This window comes from Symphalangus syndactylus, chromosome 3 (genome assembly GCF_028878055.3).
Source record: "Symphalangus syndactylus isolate Jambi chromosome 3, NHGRI_mSymSyn1-v2.1_pri, whole genome shotgun sequence".
NCBI lineage: Eukaryota > Metazoa > Chordata > Mammalia > Primates > Hylobatidae > Symphalangus > Symphalangus syndactylus.
This window is the reverse complement of record NC_072425.2, coordinates 75,189,088-75,214,742: the sequence shown is the minus strand read 5'-3', so window position 1 is coordinate 75,214,742 and position 25,655 is coordinate 75,189,088. Positions and strand designations below refer to the sequence as shown.

The 25,655-nt window shown below is 42.3% G+C and overlaps 1 long non-coding RNA gene across 1 annotated transcript; it reads right to left on the bottom strand.

Annotated features, from left to right (window-relative positions):
• Positions 1 to 3,253: 3,253 nt before the first annotated feature.
• On the bottom strand, positions 3,254 to 14,159 carry LOC129478339 (uncharacterized). The gene is made up of 4 exons (XR_008656403.1): positions 13,957 to 14,159; positions 13,250 to 13,392; positions 12,038 to 12,179; positions 3,254 to 3,422 (listed from the first exon to the last, which is right to left on the bottom strand). It is a non-coding gene; the product is annotated as an uncharacterized lncRNA (long non-coding RNA).
• Positions 14,160 to 25,655: the final 11,496 nt, after the last annotated feature.

Here is a 25,655-nt window from a genome sequence, read left to right as displayed (position 1 = left end):
CAGTCATTTAAAAATATGTGCTTTTAGTGATGAATAATACACCTTTCCAGAATTAAAAGGTTCTCCCTGTTGTCACTTCCATTCCAGTCCCTGTCCTCTCTTACAGAGGAATAAAGTGTCATAGTATCATTTGAATAACCTAGCACTTACATTTTAAAAGAGAATATCATTTTGCTACAGATAGAATTAGAAGCTGGGTGATGGCACATTGGGGTTCATTGTTCAATTCTCTCTAGTCTGTGGCATGTCTGAAAATTTTCATAATAAAACATTTATTTAAAAGGCTGCCAGGCCAGGCACGATGGCTCACACCTGTAATCCCAGCACTCTGGGAGGCCGAGGTGGTCGGATCACCTGAGGTCGGGAGTTTGATACCAGCCTGACCAAATGGAGAAACCCGAGGTGGTTGGATCACCTGAGGTCGGGAGTTTGATACCAGCCTGACCAACATGGAGAAACCCCGTCTTTACTAAAAAAATACAAAATTAGCCGGGCGTGGTGGCGCATGCCTGTAATCCCAGCTACTCAGGAGGTTGAGGCGGGAGAATCGCTGGAACCTGGGAGGCAGAGGTTGCGGTGAGCCGAGATCACGCCATTGCACTCCAGTCTGGGCAGCAAGAGTGAAACTCTGTCTCAACAACAACAACAACAACAACAACACAAAAAACAAAAGGCTGCCACTTTAAACATAGTTTCAAAGAATGATGATTGATTATTCAATGAATATTTACCCATACTGGTGTTTAATAATTAGGCACTCATATGTTACTCTTTGAGAAGCATCTAAATTATTTCTGCTAGAGGTAGACTCTAAAATATTTATGAGTGAAATGATATGATGTTTTCAGTTTGCTTTAAAGAGCTGCAGTGGTGGAGGGAGTAGAGTATGGAGGCAATAAGTTTGGCCATCATTTGGTAATGGTTGAAGCTGGGTTATGGGTACATGAGACTTCTTATACTGTCCTCTCTACTCTAGTGGCTGTAAAAAATGTTCAGTTCATAAAAGTGTTCATAAAAACACTTTTAAAAATGTTCATGGTGCCAGGCGTGATGGCTCATGCCTGTAATCCCAGCACTTTGGGAGGCTGAGGTTGGGGATCACTTGAGGTCAGGAGTTCGAGACCAGCCTGGCCAACATTGTGAAAACCCATCTCAACCAAAAATAAAAAATTAACCAGGTGTGGTGGCACGCGCCTGTAATCCCAGCTACTTGGGAGGCTGAGGCAGGAGAATTGCTTGAACCCGGGATGTGGAGGTTGCAGTGAGCTGAGATTGTGCCACTGCACTCCAGCCTGGGCAACAGAGTGAGACTCCATCTCAAAAAAAAAAAAAAAAAATGTTCATGGTCCTGCAATTTCATTTCTAGGTATCTATCCCAAATAATTGAAAACAGGAATTCAAACAGATAGTTGTACACCCATTGGGTTCATAGCAGCATTATTCACAATAGCCAAAAGGTGAAAACAACCCAGATGTTCATCCACAAATGAATGGATAAACAAAGTGTAGTATAAACATACAGTGAAATATTATTCCGCCCTAAAAATGAAGGAAATTCTGCTATATGCTACAACATAGATGAATCTTGAAAACATTATGCTAAGTGAAATAAGCTAGTCCCAAAAGGACAAATACTGTATGATTCCACTTACACGAGGTACTTACTAAAAGTTGTCAAATTCGTAGAGATAGAAGCTAGAATGGTGGTTGCCAGAGGGTAGGGGAAGAGTGGGGAACTGGGAGTTATTGTTCGATGGGAACAGTTTCAGTTTTGCAAGATGAAAAAAGCTCTAGAGGTGGATGTTAGTGATGGTAGCACACAGTGGGAATGTACTTAATGCCACTGAACTGTATATTTAAAAATGGCAAATTTTATACTACATATATTTTACCACAATAACAAAACATTTTTAAAAAGATATGTCTAGTTGTTAGAAATGATATGAGGGAGAGAGAAATAACAGGAAAAACTGAGACTGTAAGTGAAGGGAATAGGCGTTGCTTGATCTCTAAAAAATATGGTAATCTTCACACTATCCTCCCGCATAGCCATCATTTTCTTAAACAGGGTGTCTGGTTTACTCTCCTGTCTCCACCTTCTGTCCCCAAAGTCCCTGTGTTTCAGAGACAGGAGCTGATGGCCTCATAGAGCCAGTCACAGACAAGATTGAAAAGTAGGGCCAGGCCCAGTGGCTCACACCTGTAATCCCAGCACTTTGGGAGGCAAGGCGGGCAGACCACCTGAGGTCAGGAGATTGAGACCAGCCTGGCCAACATGGTGAAATCCTGTCTCTACTAAAAATAAAAAAATTAGCTGAGCATGGTGGCATGCACCTGTAGTACAAGCTACTTGGGAGGTTGAGGCAGGAGAATCACTTGGGAGGCGGAGGTTGTAGTGAGCTGAGATGATGCCACTGCACTCCAGACTGGGCAACAGAGTGGGACTCCATCTCAAAAGAAGAAAGAAGGAAAGAGAGAGAGAGAGAAGGAAAGAAAGAAAGAGAAAGAAAAAGAAAGAAAGAGAAGGAAAGAAATAAAGAAAGAAAAAGGAAGGAAGGGAGGGAGGGAGGGAAGGAAGATTGAGAAGTAGGGAGAGCTACCCTTCCATGCGAGTCAGCTAGGCTTGGGTTGCTCCCCCAGTGAAAGTTCCATACTTGTCCTGTCTTTCTCTCTTCCTAATCAGACCCAACCAGTAAGCAGCTCTTCTCATTTTTCTGATGAGTAAACTAAGGCCCATAGGAGAAAGTGGAGCACGTACTCCGACCAAGCGAAGGAGGCAGGAGGAAGTGGCTGACACTTCCCACACAGACCTCTGGCTCTTCCAGTCCATCCTGCTGATTTTCACTGCAGCCCAGGTTTGTGGGCGCTCCCCATAGCTAGCTACCTAGAAGTCAGCTTTGTCTTGGGAAACACTCCCAGAGTGCTCTTGTAGAACTCAGTAGAAGCTCTTCATGGAATATCACTTGGACGAAGGCCAATAGTCGCCTCCATCGGAAGTTAAAAATACCAACGGTCATTTATAAACACGTTCTTCACTCAACATAGCAGATGTTAGTTTGCAAACACAGCCATTTAAAGACAGACAAGGCCAGATTGCTCCTCACCCAACTCCAAAAGAGGGATAAAAGTATTTTAAACTAAGTTTTTTCTGCCAATTACCTGTCTGATTTGTTGGTTCACTTGTTTATATGTTATCTATCCCCCAAGGAGTATTTTTGTGGCTTGCAGAAATGGGCACAGTAAAACAGGATTTTTTTTCTTTTTTTTTTAGAAAAGAGAGAGAACATCATCACAATGAAGAAAGCCTGGTGCAGTAAATGAAGGTGGCGCCAGGGATGATTTGGGTATATGCAACGTTTGCCATGGAATCCTGTGCTTTTTGCAGAGGTGAGATTCAGGTTTGACTCTGAACTTCTCAGCAGCTGAAACCAAAGTAGACAGTGGCATCAATAACAACAGCCACACAATCATTAAAATAAAAAAAATCCCAGCTGTCCAGGAGAAACAGAACCTTTCCTGGAACTTCTGTTCTTATCACTTCCAGGAGGCCCTTGTGTGATATAAAAGGGACAATACCTTCAAAATCACTCCTGCAATAAAAACAGTAGGTGGTTTCAAGAGGTTCGTTCTGAGTGTGTCTTTCAAAGGAGCAACCAAGATGTAAAGGTAATTAAGGAATCTCCAGGAATGGCCAGGAGAGTGCAGTCAGGGTACAGAGCTCCCAGACAACCAGACATTGTTCAAAGACAATGTTTTAGGTCATCAAATGGATTGCAAACAGTGCAATACTCCCTGGCTATTATTTTCCATGGCAATACCTTTGACAAGAAGTACCTCACTTTGCCTCAGGGACTTGCCTATGAAACACTGTGCCTACTCCTTACCTAGATCCCGTCCCTGGGTCTTGCAAGCTTGAGAGCTAGTTCACTTTCTTGAACATTGTATTGGCCCAGGCTCTTGCATAGTCTGTGAGGCAAATCCCCTGAACTGCATAGTTGTCTTGGAACTGGCAGTCTTGCAATGCTTTGATCATACTGTCAACTAAGATACTCAAAGACACTGCTCAGAGAAGGCTCAGCCTCTCTGTCTCTTGACAAAGAGATTTGTGCCAAGGTCAAGTCTGCTTTCTCTAGTAGGCCCTAAATTGCTTTGTTATCTTCCCAGCAGCGGAAGTGATAAGATTTGGAACCAGAGCAGATAAGTTTACAGGAGTGGAAAACCACAGCAATTTTTTCTTCTGCCACCTTCATTAATGTGAACAAAAACATTTTCAGGCAAAATTCAGAACAGAAACCATTTTGTTTTGTTTTCTAATTTTGTTTAATCAGTTTGTAGATCAGTAGTCATTAAGAAAAGTTCAATGTGAGGCCAGACTTGGGCATTTTGTTCTGCCCTGCACACTTGCTATTTTGAAGGGCCTGATCCTACATCGCCTATGGGGCTCTGAGCGGTGGAGGGAGAATGACCAGACACCACCCATTACCAGGAGGATCTGAAGCAAAAGGTTCTCTAGGGGCCAGGCACAATCAAAGCGGAACATCTTCTTGAACGGACCCTGATCTTAAAAAGCTTGGCTGGAGAAGACTGATCAACAGGTATTAACATGTCTTTGGGCCTTCCGAGGGTTGAAATGAGGGTCTTAAAGGGGCTATTGCCTCTTCTACAACAGATACTGGGTTGAATCAAAGAGCATATAACCTGCTACCAGCAAATGCAATGGCTCCCATTCTACTCCTCACAAGGGGCATGGGAATCGCATTGTTGGTTCCACCTGGCCCCCTTAAAGTAGCACTTGCAGACGGGACCCACCTTTTGTGCTTTGCGTGGTCAGGAGCAGGTTGTGCAAAGGAGTCTCTACATGACTTTCCTCAGCTCTCTGCATGGATCCATCACATAGACATTTTTATTGTGGTGACTTCACAAAACCACCAAGTTTGAAGAAAAAAACACTTATAGTTTGAGCAAATGAAAATTCTGGCACATTAAAAAATTCATCTGTAGGCGCAAGCTTCAATATACAGGCATCCCTTGAAGATATTGAGGGTTCAGTTCCAGACCACCACAACAAAGCAAATATCACACTGAAGCCAGTCACATGAATTTTTTGGTTTCCCAGCACACATGAAAATTGTGTTTACACTGTACTGTAGTCTATTAAGAGTGCAGTAACATTATGTCTGAAAAACCAGGCTGGGCCCAGTTGCTTACACCTGTAATCCTAATACTGTGGGAGGCCAAAGTGGGAGAATCACTTGAGCCCAGGAGTTTGAGGCTGCTGTGAGCTACGATTGTGGTTCTGTACTCCAGCCTGGATGACAGAGTGAGATGCCCTGTCTACAAAAGATACAAAAAGTTAGCTGGGTGTGGTGGTGCGCACCTGTAGTCCTAGCTACTCAGGAGGCTGAGACAGGAGGATTGCTTGAGCCCAGGAGTTCAAGGCTGCAGTGAGCTATGATCATGCCACTGCCTTCCAGCCTGGGCAACAGAGCAAGACCTCATCTCTAAAAAAAAAAGTACATATCTTAAAAATATTTTATTGTTAAGATGCTAATGATCATCTGAGCCTTCAGTGAGTAGTAATCTTTGCAGGTGGAGGGTCTTGCCTTGTGTTGATAGCTGCTGACTGATCAGGATGGTGGCCGCTACAAGTTGGGGTGGCTGTGGCAATTTTTTAAAATAAAACAACGATGAAGTTTGCCAGATCAATTGACTCTTCCTTTCATGAAGGATTTCTCTGTGGCATGTGATGCTGTTTGATAGCATTTTACCCACAGTAGAACTTCTTTCAAAATTGGAGTCAATCCTCTCAAACTGTCATTGTTTCATCCACTAAGTTTATGTCATATTTCAAATCCTGTGTTGTTATTTCAACAATGTTCACACCATCTTCACCAGAATTAGATTCCATTCCAAGAAACCACTTTTTTTTGCTTATCCATAAGAAGCAACTTCTCATCTGTTCAAATTTTATCTTGAGATTTTAGCAGTTCAGTCAGATTTTCAGGCTTTTAATTCTGGTTCTCTTGCTGTTTCCTCTATGTCTGCAGTGACTTCCTCTTTTGAAGTCCTAAATCCCTCAAAGTCATCCATGAGGGTTAGAATCAACTTCTTCCAAACTCTTGTTCACATTGCTATTTTGACCTCCTCCCACAGATGTCCTCAATGGCATCTAGAATGGTGAATCCTTTCTAGAGGTTTTCAATTTACTTTGCCCAGATCCATCAGAGGAATCACTGTCTATGGCAGCCATAATCTTACAAAATGTCTTTCTTAAATAGCAAGACTTGAAAGTTGAAATTACTTCTGATCCGTGGGTGCGGAATGGATGTCGTGTTGACAGTCATTAAAACAATATGAACCTCCTTGTATATCTCCATCAGAGCTCCTGAGTGAGATGCATTGTCAATGAGTGGTAAAAAAATATTTTGAAAGAATCTTTTTTATTATTCTGAGCAGTATGTCTCAACAGTGGGCTGAAAACATTTAGTAAACCATGCTGTAAGCAGATGTGCTGCCATCCAGGCTTTGTTGTTCTATTTATATAGCACAGGCAGAGTAGATTTCACATAATTCTTCAGAGCCCCAGGATTTTTGAAATAGTAAAAGAACATTGGCTTGTCTCCAGCTGCATTAGCCCCTAACAAGAGAGTCAGCCAGTCCTTGGAAGTTTTGAAGGCAGGCATTGATTTCTCTCTAGCTATTAAAGTCGTGAATGGCATCTTCTTCCGAAAGAAGACCGTTTCATCTATAACACAATTCTGTATTTTAGTGTAGCCACCTTCGTCAATTACCTTAGCTAGGTCTTCTGGATACCTTGCTGCAGCTTCTACAGCACTTGCTGCTTCACCTTGCACTTTTATGTCTTGGAGAAAATTCCTTTCCTTAAACCTCAGGAACCAAACTCTGCTAACTTCAAACTTTTCTTCTGCAATTTCCTTACCTCTCTCAGGCTTCATAAAATTAAAGAGAGTTAGGGGTTGCTCTGGATTAGGCTTTGGTTTAAGGGAATATTGTGGCTGGTTTGATCTTCTCTCCAGACCACTCAAGCTTTCTCCTTATCAACAATAAGACCATTTTGTTTTCTTATCATTCATATGTTCACTGGGGCAACACTTTTAATTTCCTTCAGAACTTTTCCTTTGTATTTACAATTTAGCTGTTTGGCCAAGAGGCCTAGCTTTTGGCTCATCATGCCTTCCTCACTAAGCTTCATTTCTAGCTTTTGATTTGGAGTGAGAGACACGCAACTCTCCCGACTCTTTCGCTTAAACACTTTTTAGGCCATTATAGGATATTACCTGGATGCATTTCTTTTTCCCTTCTGCTTTTTCTTTTCTTTCTTTTTTATTTTATTTTTATTTTTTATTTTTATACAGGGTCTGGCTCTGTCCCTCAGGCTGGAGTGCAGTGGTACTATCATAGCTCACTGCAGCCTTGAACTCCTGGGCTCAAGTGATCCTCCTGCCCCAGCCTCCTGTGAAGTTGGGACTACAGGTGTGCATTACCATGCATGGCTAATTAAAACAAAAACTTTGGATGGGTGCTGTGACTCACACCTGTAACCCCAGTACTTTGAGAGGCCGAGCTGGGTGGATCACTTGAGGTCAGGAGTTCAAGACCAGCCTGGCCAACATGGTGATATTCCATCGCTACTAAAAATAAAATTTAAAAAATAAATTGGCTGGATGTGGTGGTGCGTGCATGTAATCCTGGGAGACTGGGAGACTGAGGCGGGGGGATCGCTTAAACCTGGGAAGCAGAGGTTGCAGTGAGGCAAGATCGCACCACTATACTCCAGCCAAGGTGACAGAGCAAGACTCCATTAAAAAAAAGGTTTTTTTGTTTGTTTTGTAGAGACAGGGTCTCACTATGTCTCCCAGGCTGGTCTTGAACTCCCGGTCTCAAGTGGTTCCCCCACCTCAGCCTCTCAAACTGCTGGGATTATAGGTGAGAGCCACTAATTGGCCTAATTTCAGTGTTGTTTTGTCTCAGGTAATAAGGAGGCCTGGTGACGGGGAGAAGGATGGGAAATGGCGAATTGGTAAAGCAGTTAGAAAATAAACAACATTTATAGATTAAGTTTGCCATCTTGTATGGGTGTGGTTCATGGCGCCCCCCCCCAAAAATCACAAGAGACAGACTGTAAGAATTAGCAAAATGTGACGCAAAGATACAAAGTGACTACATGCTGTTGAAAAAATGGTGCCAACAGACTTGCTCAATCCAGCTTGCCACAAACCTGCAATTTGTAAAAAACACATTATTTCCAAAGTGCAATTAAAAAGCCATGCCTGTATTTAAACTGTTACAACTCTGGTGAATTGGCTTGATAAAAAAGTGTACTTTTTAAGCATTCCATACCACTGTAGTTAACAATAATGTACAGTTGCAAATAGCTAGAAGGAGAATGTTGAATGATTGAATGATCCCAGTATAAAAAATAATAAGTATTTGAGATGATGGGTAAGATAATTAGCCTTATCTGATCACTATGCATTGTATGTATCAAAATATCACTATGTACCCCATAAATATGTACAATTATTATATGTTGATTTTTAAAAGTTTACTTTTGATATGTGACTTTAATTTACTAAGAACTTCTGACACTTGCTGTTCAACCCACAAGCTCCCCTGTTACAAAAACCTTCTAGTGATTTCTATTGTGGTTGTTTTGTCCATCCTTCTTCCTACTGCTCTGCATCCCATTCCTTGAGCCTAGCACTTCTCAAGGCTTATAGAGAGAAGCCTCACCACCTTGCAGCCCATCTGGGTTGGATTATATTGCCTGAGTTGAATCCCAGCACTCTGGGAGGCCGAGGCGGGCGGATCACGAGGTCAGGAGATCTAGACCATGGTGAAACCCCGTCTCTACTAAAAATACAAAAAATTAGCCGGGCGTGGTGGCGGGCGCCTGTAGTCTCAGCTACTCGGGAGGCTGAGGCAGGAGAATGGCGTGAACCCGGGAGGCAGAGCTTGCAGTGAGCCGAGATTGCACCACTGCACTCCAGCCTGGGCCACAGAGCGAGACTCCATCTCAAAAAAAAAAAAAAATAACTGATAGAACATTCTTGGAGGTTTTGTGTATGTGTGCTTGCCTAGCTAAGGGATGGGTCACCTTTTCCTGCTCAGAATGTAGTAAATACCTAGATCCCTCTAGGATGGAAGATGGGGAGGTAGGGAGAACTATACGAGTCCTCCTGCCCAGCTTGTAGATTGGCCCACCTTCCAGTGCAGGGTAATGTGTTGAATGGGCTGTGCAGGTCCTCAGAGCTGGAGGAGCTGAATGAGGAGATAGAGGCTGCAAAACCTACATAAGACAGAACAGAACTACCCACCCAGGGAAGGAAAGGGCAGCCTCAGCCCCTGGGCTTTGAGGGAGGCAGCAGCTCGTGTTATTTCAGAGCATTTTCTTCATTCACCCCTTCCTTTGGGTAGGAAAAAGAGTTACCTAGTAGACTTGATCTCAAGTCAGTAATATGTCATGCTAAACCTAGGGACTTCCAGATTGGGTGGCAAAGATCATTCTGGACACTTCTTCCCATGCTATTTCCATCCAGTGAGGCCAGTCTGACTTCAGAAATCCATAACTTTTGCTTTTTGTTAACACAAATGTTTCCTTAACCTGAATCCTCTGCTTATTGGCTGTGATTAGGCTTGCTTTTTAAAGAATCTCTACATTTTGAGCTCATTGAGATTCACATGCAATTATGAGATTCCACTTGCCTTTCACCCATTTTCACCCAATGGTAACATCTTGCATAATTATAGAACAATATCACAACTGGAAAATTGATATTGGTACAATTGATCCATCTTACTCAGATTTTACCAGTTTTTCGTGCACTCATCTGTGTGTGTGTGTATGTGTGTGCGTGTGTGTGTGTATGTGCATGTGTGTGTTTTATTCTATGCAGTGTTGTCATGTGTAGGTTCAGGTGACCACAATCACCGTCAAGATACCAAACAGTTCCATCACAAATGTCCCTCTTGTGTTGCTTTTTTTTTTTTTTTTGAGACAGAGTCTCACTCTGTTGCCCAGGCTGATCTTGAACTCCTGACCTCAAGTGATCCACCAGCCTTAGCCTCCCAAAGTGCTGGGATTACAGTCCTGAGCCACTGCGCCTGGCCTCTTGTTGCTTTTTTGTAACTGTATCTACATCCTCCCTCCACTCTTATCCCCTGGCAACCACTTATCTTTTCCCCATTTCTATAATGTTGTCATTTTAAGAATGTTACATGAATAGAATCACACAGTATATAATCTTTTGTGATTGGCTTTTTTCCACTCAGCATAATTCCCTGGAGAAGTTGTGTGTATCAACAATAATTCCTTTCTTTATATTGCTGAGTAGTATACCACATGGTATCGACGTACCACAGTTTGACCATTCATCCACTGAAGGAAATCTGGATTGTTTCCAGTTTGGAGGTACAAATTATGCTGCTACAAGCATTCCTGTATAGGATTTTGTGTGAATATATGTATTCATTTCAGTGCGATAAGTGCTCAAGAGTGCAGTTGCTGGGTTGTGCAGTAGTTGCGTGTTTAGTTTTTCCAGAAACTACCAAAGTATTTTCCAGAGTAGCTGTACCATTTTACATTTCCACCAGCAACGTATGTGTGATCTAGTTGACTGCATCCTCATCAGCATTTGGTGTTGACCCTGTTTTTTATGTTAGCTGTTCTGTAGTTGTGTAGCAATATTGCATTGTGATTTTCATTTGCATTTCCCCAATGGCTAATAATGTTGAACATCTTTTCATGTCTTTTTTTTTTTTTTTTTTTAGACGGAGTCTGGCTCTGTCGCCCAGGCTGGAGTGCAGTGGCGCAATCTCGGCTCACTGCAAGCTCCGCCTCCCGGGTTCACACCATTCTCCTGCCTCAGCCTCCTGAGTAGCTGGGACTACAGGCGCACGCCACTACGCTCGGCTAATTTTTTGTATTTTTAGTAGAGACGGGGTTTCACTGTGTTAGCCAGGATGATCTCGATCTCCTGACCTCGTGATCTGCCTGCCTCGGCCTCCCAAAGTGCTGGGATTACAGGCGTGAGCCACCACACCCAGCCCTTTTCATGTCTTTATTGACCATCTGTATATCTTCTTCAGTGAAATCTCCTTTCATATCTTTTGCTCATTTTTCTAATTTAGATCGATGTTTTCTTGTTGACTTTTGAAAGTTCTTTATATATTCTGGATATTAGTCCTCTGTCAGATACATGATTTGCAAATCTCACAGTCTATAGCTTGTCTTTTTATCTTATTTTTTTTCCAGCATTTTTTTCTATCTTTATTGTTATTTTTTGAGATGGAGTCTTGCTCTGTTGCCCAGGCTGGAGTGCAGTGGTGCAATCTTGGCTCACTGCAAACTCAGCCTCCTGGGTTCAAGTGATTCTCCCACCTCAGCCTCCTGGGCATCTGGAATTACAGGCACCCGCCACTATGCCTAGAGAATTTTTGTATTTTTAGTGGAAATGGGGTTTTGCCATGTTGGCCAGGCTGGTCTCGAACTCCTGACCTCAGGTGATCCTCCTGCCTTAGCCTCCCAAAGTGCTGGGATTACAGGCATAAGCCACCATGCCCAGCCTGCATTTTTTCTTTTTTTTTTTTAATTTTAGATTCAGGGGTACATGTGCAGTTTTGTTACCTGGCCAGATTGTGTTAAGCTGAGGTTTAGGGTATGAATGATCCTATCACCCTGGTACTGAGTATAGTACCCAATAGTTTTTCATCCCTTGCCCTGCTTCCTCCCTTCCCTGTCTAGTAATTCCCAGTTTCCATTATTGTCATCTTTATGCCCATGAGGACCCCATGTTTAGCTCACACTTATAAGTGAGAATATGTGGTATTTGGTTTTCTGTTTCTGCACTAATTCATCTAGGATAATGGCCCCCAGCTGAACCCATGTTATTGTAAATGACATGATTGAGTAAGTTTATCCTGCATTCCTATGCAAAGAGTTCAATGGCAATATATCCTATAACAATAAAGAAAAATGAGCAAAATTATCCCAAGTAAACTAAATAAGAAGGCTTACCATGAACTGGGAAACTGTTGAAACCAAGCTGATATGGGGTTGCTAGCTGATTCCAATAGAGGCTCAGAATTAGAATATGGATCCAGAGTTTTACATTACTCATCCCTCCCTCTTGTTTCTTCTGAGCAGCTGCCAGAGATCACTGGTTGGTTCACAGGAATAAGCAGAATTAGTCTCAATTGCAGAAATAAACTTAAAAACAACTGATGAGACTAGAATCTAATAGGTTCTTGAAACAATTTTTCTCTCTCTTTACTTTCCCATTTTTACTAAAGACAAATCATAATAGGACTGATTTGTTTGCAAAAATAAGCTATCCCCAAAAGTATATTTCCTACCTAGTTATTACACATCAATGTTCTCTCATAATATGAAGCAATTTCTGAAATCCCCAAAAGTCAAAACCATCAGATAATGCAATGCAAAGCAGTACAGAGCCTTAGACTTTGAGAAGGATCTATCTGCTTTCCATTCCTAGGGTTCCATGAGAAAAACAGGTTTTCCCCAAAATGAGGTCTATGGAGCTTCCTGTGTTTTTCCCAAGGAGATCCAGGCTGTTACAGCTTGAATATCCACTTTTAATTAAGCTGACTTTTAACCATAGCACTCTAAAAAAAAAAATTCTTTTAAATCTCTTATTACCTGACTTTATCCAAGCCAAATGGCCAATGATTTTAGGTTTTGAACTTTACCAAAGGTAACCTCCTAGGTGCTCAGAAAAGGAAAATTCCAGACAGTTTGTGGATGGGAAGAGAATCAACAAATGGTAAAGGTCACCAGATATCAAACCAGAAAGGACGCATCCCCTAAGCCAGGAGTTGAACCCTGGACTCAGGCTGTCATTGTGAAAAGACAAAGCCTTAGTCACTAAGTTACAGCATTAGGCAGTTTCCATTGCTTTTCTTAGAAGAAGTCTAGAGCTTGCAAAGCCTTTTAACTGCTCAAGATAATTTTTAGGGCTAACTATGATGTGAACTTCATGTTTCTTGTCCGCTGGATGATGGAGACCGAGAGAAAATACCACCATGTGATTACAAGGTCGAGCTCCCAAGGACATGAAACAAGACGAGAGGGAAACTTCATCCAGCCTTTTCTGTTTCAGGGACCTGCAGCAAAGTTTGTTACTGAGGTCCTAAGCCCATGTTCTATCCTAAGGTACTCCTCTTTATGACAGGGCGATACAGAAAGACAAATTTATAGCACAAAGTACACCAGGTTTGCTACAGTCACCACTCCACTCAGCACCCAAAATGGAACTGGCAAGGCTGAAACTTGCTCCTGGATGGACCCTGTCAGCTTTCATCCAACCTCTGACCAAGAGTTTCAATATGATGTCTCTGGGCAAGATGATCGCCCTGAATAACAGAAAAGATAAGAAAGGGAAAGGAGAGAAAGGAAGAAAAGCATTGCCTGTAGCAGGGTGGGGAGGCGAAGAGGTCAGGGAGGCCAGAGAAAGACCCATTGCAGCAACGCTGAATCAAAAGTTTAGGTGGCCGCTTGTCAATTGTGAAGGGATCTTTTCCAGCAGCTCCGTCAGCTCTCAAGTTTCCCCTTTTGGGGAGGAAAAGACTCTTATGTCTCATAATCCTGTACATGTCTAATCCTGTTACTCACAGCCATCAGCAAAGAGTGCAAGGCAAATTAATCCAAAGAGAATAGTGGTTAACATCCTGTAATGCCAAATCCATTTTTAGCCAAGTGGGACTTTACTGACAGGGGCCTCTAACCCCCTAAATCTTAGGAAGAACTCTAACCTTCCTAAGTTGGGTCTCAAACCCAAGTCCGGTCAAGCATCCTTACCTTTTATTAAGAGGGTCTTTTAACCCACACTGTCTTAGGACTGAGACTCTAACTCCTCTAAGTTGGGCCTCTAACCCAATCCCATCCTTTACCCGGGTAAAATGTACCCCAACACTTACCCAAAGTTGGCCCATTGGTGTTGCAGTCTATTTCCTTATGGTCAGGGGTCTCTTCAGTATTGTCCCTTCATAGTCACCAGGAAGGTGTTACCAGAAAGGGGTCCCAATCCAGACCCTAAGATAAGGTTCTTGGATCTCACACAAGAAAGAATTTCAGGTGAATCCGTAAAGTGAAAGTGAGTTTATTAAGAAAGTAAAGGAATAAAGAATGGCTACTCCATAGGCAGAGCAGCAGCATGGGCTGTTCCACTGTTAATACTTATGGTTATTTCTTGATTATATGTTAAACAAGGGGTGGATTATTCACGAGTTTTCCAGGAAAGGGGTGGGCAATTCCTGGAACTGAGGGTTCCTCCCCCTTTTAGACCATATAGAGTAACTTCCTGACATTGCCATGGCACTTGTAAACTGTCATGGCTCTGGTGGGAGTGTCTTTTATCATGCTAATGCATTATAATTAGCATATAATGAGCAGTGAGGATGGCCAGAGGTCACTTTCATCACCATCTTGGTTTTGGTGGGTTTAGGCTGGCTTCTTTACCTCGTGATATTTTATCAGCAAGGCCTTTGTGACCTATATCTTGTGCCAACCTTCTATCTCATCCTGTGACTTACAATGCCTGACCTGGAAATGCAGTCCAGTAGGTCTCAGCTTTATTTTACCCAGTTCTTATTCGAGATGGAGTTGCTCTGGTTCAAACATCTCTGACAGAAAGACTACGGTAGGAAAGGGAACGGAAAAAATTGATCTGCATACTTGCCACTAGGTGAAGTAACAATGTTGGGCTGTCATGTGATTCTGCAGAGTGAGGGTGGTGAGGAGTAAAACAGTGTTCAGGTGGGTGTTTGGGGAAGTTGTAGGCAGCTGGTGATTAGATTTCTGGGAAGACATGGTATCCCTTCAGGTAGCTTCACAGACTACAGTGGTACTGACACCTCTTGTAGGTTACCCTAACTTCTCCAGGACATGACCAAACTTGGAATCTCATAGAAGAGAAATACCAGGCCCGCCTCAAGTACTCTCCTTACTGCATTTGCCCCTCTTCAGCTTCCCTGTGAAGCTGGAATGTAACTACTTAAGTACTCAAGAGGCCTTCCGCAAGAAATACAAACGCTTTGCATTCCAGCTCTTGGTTCTCTGCCACATGACTGTCTCTAAGAATTTCTATGTTATTTTTGGAATGGAAAAACCAGACACAGTATGGCTTCTTTGAAAAGACAAGGTGATTGCTCTCCAGCTTGTTTTCAGAAAATAAACACCTTAATGCTTCTGTTCAACAGGCATTTAAAATTCAAGAAGAATGAGGGCATGAGGAAAGAACTGTTTGGACACAGTTAATTCTCTGTATGTGCCTTATATTAGTGGTTGTAGTGGAATTTGGAGCAGAATATAATCAAACACATTAGCACTTATGTGGAAGGAGCAAACAATGAGATGGGTGATATGGCCCACTTTGAGATCTTTTGTTTAAAACAACAACAAAATAAGAGCCACCTGCCTACTTTTTTAGCTCTAGAATTTTCCCCAGGTGGGCTATTAACATCACAGAGTGGAGGAAGGGAATATCTAGCTGGTGATGGTTTATTTTCTGTCTTCTTTAGAGATCGTTTTGGTGGTGCCTGTAACATATATTAAGCCATGCGCTTCTTTTACAGCTTTTTAACATGATCTTCACACATACTTTCCTGACTGAATGGTGCCCCACCCTTACCAAAATATATGTTCACATCCGAATCCCTAAAACCTGTGAATGTAACCTTATTTGGAAAAGGATCTTTGCAGAGGTAATTAAGTTAAGAATCTTGAGATAAGATCATCCTGGATTACCTGTGTGGACCATAAATCCAACAGGTATCTTTACAAGAGACAGAAGAGAAGACACAGGCACACAGAGAAGGTCGTGTGGAGATAAAGGCAGAGATTGGAGTGATGCAGCTACAAGGAACACCTAGCGCCACCAGAAGCTGGAAAAGGCAAGAATGGGTTCGCCCCTACAGCCTTGGGAGGGAGCATAGCCTCACCAACACCTTGATTTCATACTTCTGGCCTACAGAACTGTGAGAGAATATATTTCTGTTCTTGGAAGTCACGAAGTTTGTGGTAATTTATTATAAAGGCCCTAGGAAATCAATATACATATTAACTTTTATGCTGTTGTTAAGAAAATTTAGGAGAGATGAGGATAGTGTTTACAATGAAGCCAGCATTAGATATAGGTCCCTGTGCCTTCTTCGGGGAAGGAATATTTATGTCAGGACACTAACAGTATAGACAAAGTCTTAGCCTTTTATGGCCAAGAGGATTCTTTGATACCTGACCAGGCCTCCCATTTTACTGATGTGGACTCTGAGATCCTGAGAGGAAAACTGCTCTACTTCAGGCCACATAGGCAGTTAGTGGCAGGGACAAGAAGAGATGTCAGCTCTTCTGATTCTCCCTCCACCAGACTCCTTTTGCACACAGTGAGCCACCCCACAGAACTTTGTTCACTTTTCCACACCAGATCATTTCTGCAGGAGCTAACTGCCTCCATTACACCGTATTCTTTAAGTGACAGACATCCATCAACATAGGTCAAACAATAAAGGAGTCACTGGCTCACATAACTGGAAAGGCTGAGGGTGGGTTTGACATCAGGTACTGAATCTAGGTCCCAAGCAATGCCACCAGGGCTTCTTTGCCGTCCCTCAGTTCTTCCTCTGTCAGCCTCAAATCTCTGTGTTTTCCCTCATCCCCTCTGACAGTGGATGTGCTTTCTCCATTGCTAAGGGAAAAGGCTGCTGACAGCTCCAAGTTCACATCTTTCCCGCACCTTGACTCCAAGGCCAAGAGAGAGCTTCCTGTCAGATCCACAGGAAAGCCCCAGGGAAGAGCTTCAAGTGGCCTAATTTGGGGCACATGTCTAGTCCTTTGGTGGAATGCCAAGGGGCAGGGTCTGTGGGGTGGAAGCTGCTGGCTGCTCCCCCAAATGCATGTTCTCCTCTTATTCCAGGGCACTCAGCCACAGTTCTTTCTCAGCCTCCTGTAGTGAGACATGGTATGACAACTCCATTGTTGTCAATGGAGTGTGAGCAGATGTGATGTGCCCCACTTCTTGGTCTGGCCCCTCAAAATCTCCTATGTGCTCCTCCATGTTCCTTTTCCTTTCTGGTTGGCTGGGAGAGGACCCCAGGGCAATCTTGGAAACTTCATATTGAATATGCCAATGATCCCACCAGTTGACAGTTACCAATCTGAATGACCGCATGGAGGAAGGCCACCCTGCTCACCTGTTCATCAGCCTTCTACTGTTATGTGAAGAAAAAATAAACTTCTATGGAATCTGAGCAACTGTAATGGAAGAGTTTACGTTTTCACAGTCAGCCTACATTAGCAAACACAATATGTTACCAAAAGAAGGTGCGAGGGGCAAAACCTTTTTGGCCACCCAAAACCATAACAGCCATGTCAGATATACTAGTCAGGTAGGCATGGTTATGACATGGTAACCACTGACCACAGCTCTCAGAGGCTTAAAACAACAAAGGGTTATCTCTTACTTGTGCAATCTGTTTATCCTGGGTTGTCTGGGAAGGACTTTGCCTTAATCTCATTCTCACTCAGGGACCCCGGCTGAGAGAGGCTCCATCTTCAAGTTTCCATTATTGTCAAGGCAAGATGAGAGGTGATGGTGATTCATTCCTTGGTTTTTAAAGCATCAGCTCCAAAGTGATGTTTAACTGGCCAGATCAAGTCACATAACAATTTCCAACGTCAAGAGGGTGGAGATGTGTGGTTTTACAGTGTCCCCACAAGGAGTATGTTTGATAAAAGAAAAGACTGAGTATCGCTTGCCTTTGGGTAGAGGAAGTGGGAGAAAGGGAGAGAGGGGTAAGATGGATAATTTTTGTTGACTTTTCTTACGAAGGAGGGTTGTGGGTATAAACCCTTTGAATTTTTATTTGAAATTAAAAACAAAATGGTATTGTTTTTTAGGGTTGCCCAGGCTGGAGTGTGGTCGCTATTCATGGGTGAGATCATCAAAGTGCAGCCTAAAGCTCTTAGGCTCAAGTGATCCTCCTGCCTCAGCTTCCCAAGTTACTGGGATTACAGGCATGTACCACCACGCTTGGCTTCTAAACATTTGTATTGTTGTAAAATATAACATAAAATTTACCATCTTAACCATTTTAGGTGTACAGTTCAGTAGTATTAAGTATATTCATATTACTGTGTAACCAATATCCAGAACTCTTTCATCTTGCAAAACTCAAATTCTAAATCTGTTTAATAACAGCTCCCCCTTCCCCCACCTTAGATCTTGGTAACCACTATTTTACTTTCTGTTTCTATGAATTTGACTACTCTAGGTATCACATATAAGTAGAATCATACAATAATTGTCCTTTTGTGACTGGCTTATTTCACTTAGTATAAGGACTTCATCTATGTTGTAGCATATGTCAGAATTCTCTTTCTGCAATCAATAGGCCTTTTTTTCTTTTTTCGGGGTCTCACTCTCTCACCCAGGCTGGAGTGCAGTGGCACAATCTTGGCCCACTGCAATCTTCACCGCCCAGGCTCAAGCGATTCTCTCATCTCAGCCTTCCCTAGTAGCTGAGACTATAGGCAGATCCACAATGCCCAGCTAATTTTTTGTATTTTTTGTAGAGACAGGGTTTTGCCATGTTGCCGAGGCTGGTCTCAAACTCCTGAGCTCAAGTGATCCACCCACCTTGGCTTCCCAGAGTGCTGGGATTACAGGTGTGAGCCACCGTGCCTGGTCGCAGTAGGCCTTTTAAGGCCCTGAAGAGACTCCATAATATTTGCCCTTCTTATCTGTGACTGTTAACAGTTTTTCTTACTGCAGAATTTCTCAAGACTAATCATTATTAACAACTTGGTGACATCGACTACAATGCATCTCCTCCTCTGTGAGCTGAGGTCTTCCTGCTATACAACAATACATGAATTTATCATGATGTCTAAGAATGCTGAAATGTTTTTGTGGCCAGAGGCATAAATCCAAATCAAAGTAGATAGAAAGGAAGAATTTGTTGGAAAGATACTGAGATATTCAATGTAATTAAAGGAAGAATTGAACAACTTGATTGCAGGAAGTATGATGTGCAGCTGGAACAGCTGGAACCAGGACTTGAAGGCCACCAGGACACCCACACCTTCTCTCTCTCAATCTCTTTTTCTCTTTCTCTGAGTCTTACCTCTATTTCTGTTTGCCCGTCAGCTTCATTCTCCATACAAAGTGGATTCCTCCACACAGCCCCAAAAAAAGCCAGAGAGAGCTTGCAAGACTTTAGACTTCTAGGTCTCACTACCAGAGAAAACCAACCCTTTTTCCCAGAGTCAATTTGAAGAATTCCAAGCAAGGACTCTGATTGGCCAGCTGGGGCCATGAGCCCTTCTGAATTGTTGAGCTTTATGGTAACTTTGAGGGAGGGTTTTACTTGCAGAAAAGACTCTTCAGAAGTTTACTTTTGGTTTAAGCACATTGTTTGCAATTTATTATTGATCTAGTTCTTACAGAACTTTACATTCTATTTATTAATGTAGCAATTGTTAACAGTCCCTTTTTAGGGAACATTTAAATATTGTTTGGTGTGTTTAAAGACTCAGTTAATCAAACTGCTTCAATACTTCAAACATAATCAATTCGATATATTTTATATTATTCTTAAATATTTTAATTGCTCAACAAAACAAAAAAATCTTCCTAAGCACTTAAATAGCTCATATAAATACAATAAATTAACCTTGTAAATAAGGGGAATCTGAAGTTCTCTTAGATGTTCTAATACTATAAATGAACTTGGTAGGATTTCAACATAGTACCGTAAGTCTAACTTCATAATTCAATTGTATTTTTAAATCAGAATTAAAAGACTGTCACTCTACTAGGTTAAACTCTCTTCAATATTACAAACACAAAGGATTCCAAATATATAGGGTCTTTCCAAACACCAAAATATTAATATCATGGTTTTGATTCCCTTGAACTTTTTAATGCCTAGTTTTTAATATTCCCAAAATTAAAACCTGTATCCACTAAGGAATACTAGTAGAACTCCAGGGATCTCAGAAGACTTGATTCTAAATTTTCCTAGGGTTAAAAGATGTTCACCCACCAATGTAATTTTATTTATCCTAAGATGTACCTTATTTTTCTCTCACATTTTTATACCTCTGAAATAGGGATGTATCTTATACTCAATGGCACCTCACAGTTAATTGGCAGGAGTTAGTCTTTCTTAGTGATACCCAAAATAATGGTGTTTTAAATTAGATGAGATATGGTACCAATTCAGTTAAAGACTGTATTAGTCTGTTCTCAGACTGCTATAAAGAACTACCCGAGACTGGGTAATTTATAAAGAAAAGAGATTTAATTGACTCACAATTCCACAGGCTGTACAGGAGGCATGACTGGGAAGGCCTGTGGAAATTTACAATTGTATTGAAAGGGTGAAGGGGAAGCAAGCCAATCCTCACATGGCAGTAGGAGAGACAGACAGACAGAGAGAGAAAGACAGAGAGAGAGAGAGAAAGAAGGGGGAAGTGCTACACAGCCAGATCTTATGAGAACTTATTCACTATCACAATAACAGTAAGGGGGAAATCCACTCCCATGATCCAATCACCTCCCACCAGACCCTTCCTCTAATACTGAAGATCATAATTCATCATGAGATTTGGGTGGTGATACAGAGCCAAACCATATCATTCCCTCCCAGCCCCTCCCAAATTTTGTGTCTTTCTCACATTTCAAAACACAATCATGCCTTTCCAACAATCCCCCAAAGTCTTAACTCATACCAGCATTAACTCAAAATTCTAAGTTCTAAGTCTCATTTGAGACAAGGCAAGTCCCTTTCACCCACGAGCCTGTAAAATGAAAAGCAAGTTAGTTACTTCCAAGATACAATGGCATTGAGTAAATTCTCCTGCTCCAAAAGGGAGAAACCAGCCAAAACTAAGGGTCCACAGGCCCCATGCAAGTCCATGTCTCACATCCAGGGCATGCTGATGCAAAGATTGGGCTCCTAAGGCCTTGGGCAGCTCTGCCTCTATGGCTTTACAAGGTACAACCCCCATGGCTGCTTTCATGATCTGGCATTGAGTGCCTGTGGCTTTTCCAGGTGCCTGTTGCAAGCTGTTGTTGGATCGACCATTCTGAGGTCTGGAGGACAGTGTCCCTCTTCTCATGGCTCCAATAAGCAGTGCCCCAGTGGGGACTCTGTGTGGGGGCTCCAACCCAACATTTCCCCTCTGCACTGACCTAGTAGATGTTCGTCATGAGGGCTCCACTCCTGCAGCAGACTTCTGCCTGGACATCCAGGATTTTTATACATCCTCTGAAATCTAGGTGGAGGTTTTCAAACCTCAACTCTTGCCTTTTGTGCATCTGTAGCCCCAACACCATGCGGAAGCCACCGAGGCTTGGGCTTGCACCCTCTGAAGCAATGGCCTCAGCTGTACCCTGGCCCTTTTAGTCATGGCTGGAGCTGGAGTGGCTGGGATGAAGGGCACCATATGCCAAGATTGCACAAAGCAGCTGGGCCCTGGGCCTGACCCATGAAACCATTTTTCCCTCCTAGGCCCCCAAGCCTGTGATGGGAGGGGCTGTTGCAAAGGTCTCTTAAATGCCCTAGAGGCCTTTTCCCCATTGTCTTGGCCATTAACATTTGGCTCTTCCTTACTGATGCAAATTTCTGCAGCCTTGAATTCCTCCCCAGGAAATGGATTTTTCTTTTCTCCTGCATGGTTAGGCTGCAAATTTTCCAAACTTTTATGCTCTACTTCCCTTTTAAATATAAGTTCTGGTTTCAGGTCATTTCTTCATTTATGCAAATGAGCATAGGCTTTTAGAAGCAGCCAGGCAACATCTTAAATGCTTCGTTGCTTAGAAATTTATCCTACCAGATATCCTAAATCATCTCTGTCAAAGTTCCACAGATTTGTACAGCAAAGGCACAATGCCAAAAGTCTCTTTGCTAAAGCATAGCAAGAGTGATCTTTACTGCAACTCACAATAAGTTCCTCATCTCCATCTGAGACCACCTCAGCCTGGACTTTACTGTCTATGTCACTATCAGCATTTTGTTCATAACCATTCGACAAGTCTCTAGGAAGTTCCAAACTTTCTCTTATCTTCCTGTCTTCTTCTAATCCCTCTAAACTGTTCTAACCTCTGCCCATTTACCCAGTTCCAAAGTCACTTCTACATTTTCAGGTATCTTTACTGCAATGTCCCACCTCTCTTACCAATTTTCTGTATTAGTCTGTTCTGACATTGCTATAAGGAACTACCCGAAACTGGGTAATTTATAAAGAAAAGAGGTTGAATTGACTCACAGTTGTACAGACTGTACAGGAGGCATGGCTGGGGAGGCCTCAGGAAACCTACAATCATGTTGGAAAGGGGAAGGGGAAGCAAGCCCATCTTCACATGGTGGCAGGAGAGAGAGAGAGAGAAAGAGAGTAGGGGGAAGAAGTGCTACACACTTTTAAACAACCAGACCTCATGAGAACTCACTCACTATCACAAGAACAGCAAGGAGAAAATCCACCCCCATGATCCAGTCACCTCCCACCAGGCCCCTCCTCCAATACTGAAGATCACAATTCAACATGAGATTTTTGTGGGGACACAAAGCCAAACCATATCAAGTGGGATTACTTAAATCCAGAAATAAAGGCTGAATCTGGAAATAAAGGGTGTGAGATCCAGAGCTATAGACATCCAGGCATTGACACCACAGAACTGTTGATGTTGGCTTCTTTGGTGTCTGTGATAGGGTTCATACCTAAAAAAAGAAATGTGAGTTGGGTAGACAACTAGCTGGATTCAGTTTATCCAAATATTTGAGTCACTGCTTACTCATGAAATCTACAAATCCCACTCAAGAGGTCACTTGATTTGTTTTGCACTTGCATGGCTTTTTTTTCTTTTGTTTTGTTTTGTTTTCAGACAGCCTGTTTCCCAGGCTGGAGTGCCAGTGGTGTATTCATAGTTCACTGCAGCCTCAAACTCCTGGGCTTAATGGATCCTCCTGCCTCAGCCTCCTAAATAGCTAGTACTACAGGCACAAGCCACCATGCCCATCTAATTTAAGAAAGTTTTCTTCTTAAAAATTTTTTTAACCTGTGTTGCCCAGGCTAGTCTCAAACTTCTGGTCCCAAAGGATCCTCCTGCCTCTGTGACTTTTATTTTACATAAAAGTAAAATAAAAGTCACATCCAACTTTGAAATTGTTAGAAACCTATGATACTTAAATATGCTTTTTATTTAGCTTTAAAGATATTTGAATTTGATGGATTCTTCTATTCATTCACTTTTTGGATATTTGGTGTTATCCTCCTTTTTTCCCCAGGCATAAGTCATATATTTGAAGCTATGATAATTATTCTTCTTGCAAATATTTGTCATTGCTTAGCTAAAAAGCCTAGAAAAATATTTAAAGTGGTGATAACAGACATTCTAAACTTCTAAATTTAATGAAAACTGTTTTATATGCTCTTGAAGATGTTGAGCTCAATAATAACATTAAGAAATTATGTCATTTGTTTTATTAAGATATTTTTTAAAAAATCAAGAGTACATTTTGAACAGCTTTATTGAGATATAATTCACATACTATACAACTGACTCATTTAAAGTCTACCAGTCAATGGTTTTTAGTATATTCACAGATACCCGCAACCATCACTGTAGTCAATTTTAGAACATTTTTATCACCTGTGAAGAAACCCTATACCCTTTACCTATATCCTGTTCCCCCCAGTCCTAAGTAACCAGTAGTATACTTTCTGTCTCTATAAAATTCACTTTTTCTGGACGTTTCATATAAATGGAATCATATAATATGTGGTCTTTTTATGACTGGCTGTTTTCATTTAGAGGAATGGATGTTAAATTTGATTAAAAAACCTTTCTAGGAAATATGAAGAGAGATGTCCCACTTTTTGATTTGAACTTCTCTCATAGATTTGCCCGATTCAAGTTCATAATGATGAGGTCATTGTGTTGGCACAAACCAACCCCTTATGGCCCACAAGAAAGATGCTAAAAGGCCTTCTAGGGTCAGGTGCCTGCCCCAGATCCAATCTCTAGACAGAGAGGCAAAGTCACTCAGGAACATGGTAGCCCTGACCAGGGCATGGTTTGGGCAGAGCAAAGAGTAATCCCAGGAAAGGGACAAACAGACAGAATTGAAGATGTCTTCTTTAATTAAGCCATTCAAGGGCCCTCTGCCATGCTTTCCTGAATCATGATGAAATTACAAGCAAAATATTGCTGTGATACATGGGGAAAGGGACTGAATTAAAAGTCAGAAAGCCTAGATTTTTGCTTTGGTTTTGCAGTTTGACTTTAAGAAAGTCACTTTGTCACATCTTTAATCCCAACAACTTGGGAGGCCAGGGTGGGTGGATCGCTTGATCCCAGGAGTTGGGGACCAGCCTGGGTGACATGGCAAAACCTTATCTCTACAAGAAAAATGCAAAAATTAGCCTGGCATGGTGGCATGCATGTGCCTTTAGCCTCACCTACCTGGGAGGCTGAGGTGGGAGGATTGCTTGAGCCCTAGGAAGTTGAGGCTGCAGTGAGCCATGATCACGCCACTGCACTCCAGCTGGACGACAGAGCGAGACCGTGTATTAAAAAAGAAAAAAGTTGCTTTGTATCTCTGAACCTCAAGTTCTTCACCTTTACGTGGGTAAAAATTAACTGCCTGCCATGGTTGTTGCTGGTGTTAGATGAGATAATGTGCCTGAAGTCACATAAGGCATTAACATTAGAAGACATTTAGTGTCCAGTAACTATCTTCTTTCTCCCTCTGATTCTTAATGCCCTGCATGGTTTCTCCACAGGCCACTGCTTTCTGGAGCGGTTTCAGATTTAACTCTTGGTTAAGTCCACTCAACATTTCTACCCTTCCACTTTGTGCTGCCATTGGGGTCTCTGTTTGCAAGGTCTATGGTTAATGGCCTTATTTTAAAATTCAGTTCCTCAGGGTCTTCAGAGGTTTTCCCCAGACTGCATCCACCCGCCACTTCCAAGAAGCTGAAAACCATGCACCACTCCCCGCCCCGCCCCCACCCCTACCTTAAGCCTCCACTCACTCTCCCCATCCCAGCAAACATGGTTTGATTGGTAGTTACATTGGTCCCGTCAGAGGTCTTTCATAGTCAAGCTTATCCTTAGTTATATCCTAAGCTGCAAAGCTCTGAGTTGAGGAGAGGACGTGGTCCCTGCTCTCTGGGGTTAGAGTTCTGAGGCTGGCAGGTAACATAGCCTCTGTGAATGGGACACCTGATATTCCAGTGGCAGGTAGCCTGACACCAGGGCTTTGGGGCCCTGAGTTCCCTTTCAGCTTCACTTACACACACACACACACACACACACACACACCCACACACACCCCACCACACACACACATACAAACATTTTTCTTTGTATTTATGGCGATGATCCATAATCAGGATATTCCTATTCAAAGAAGACCAAGGAATCATTGAATGAGAAAGCCAGAATAAAAGGACAGGGAAGAAAGAAGGAGAAGTGACAAATTTGACAAGAAGGTCAGAAAATGTTTCTCTATGAAGTAAATGGAGTGAGGGGGTGAGACATATCTGGGGGAAGAGCACTCCAGATAGAGAAAACAGCTGATACAAAGGCCCTGGTGCAGCAACAGAACCAATC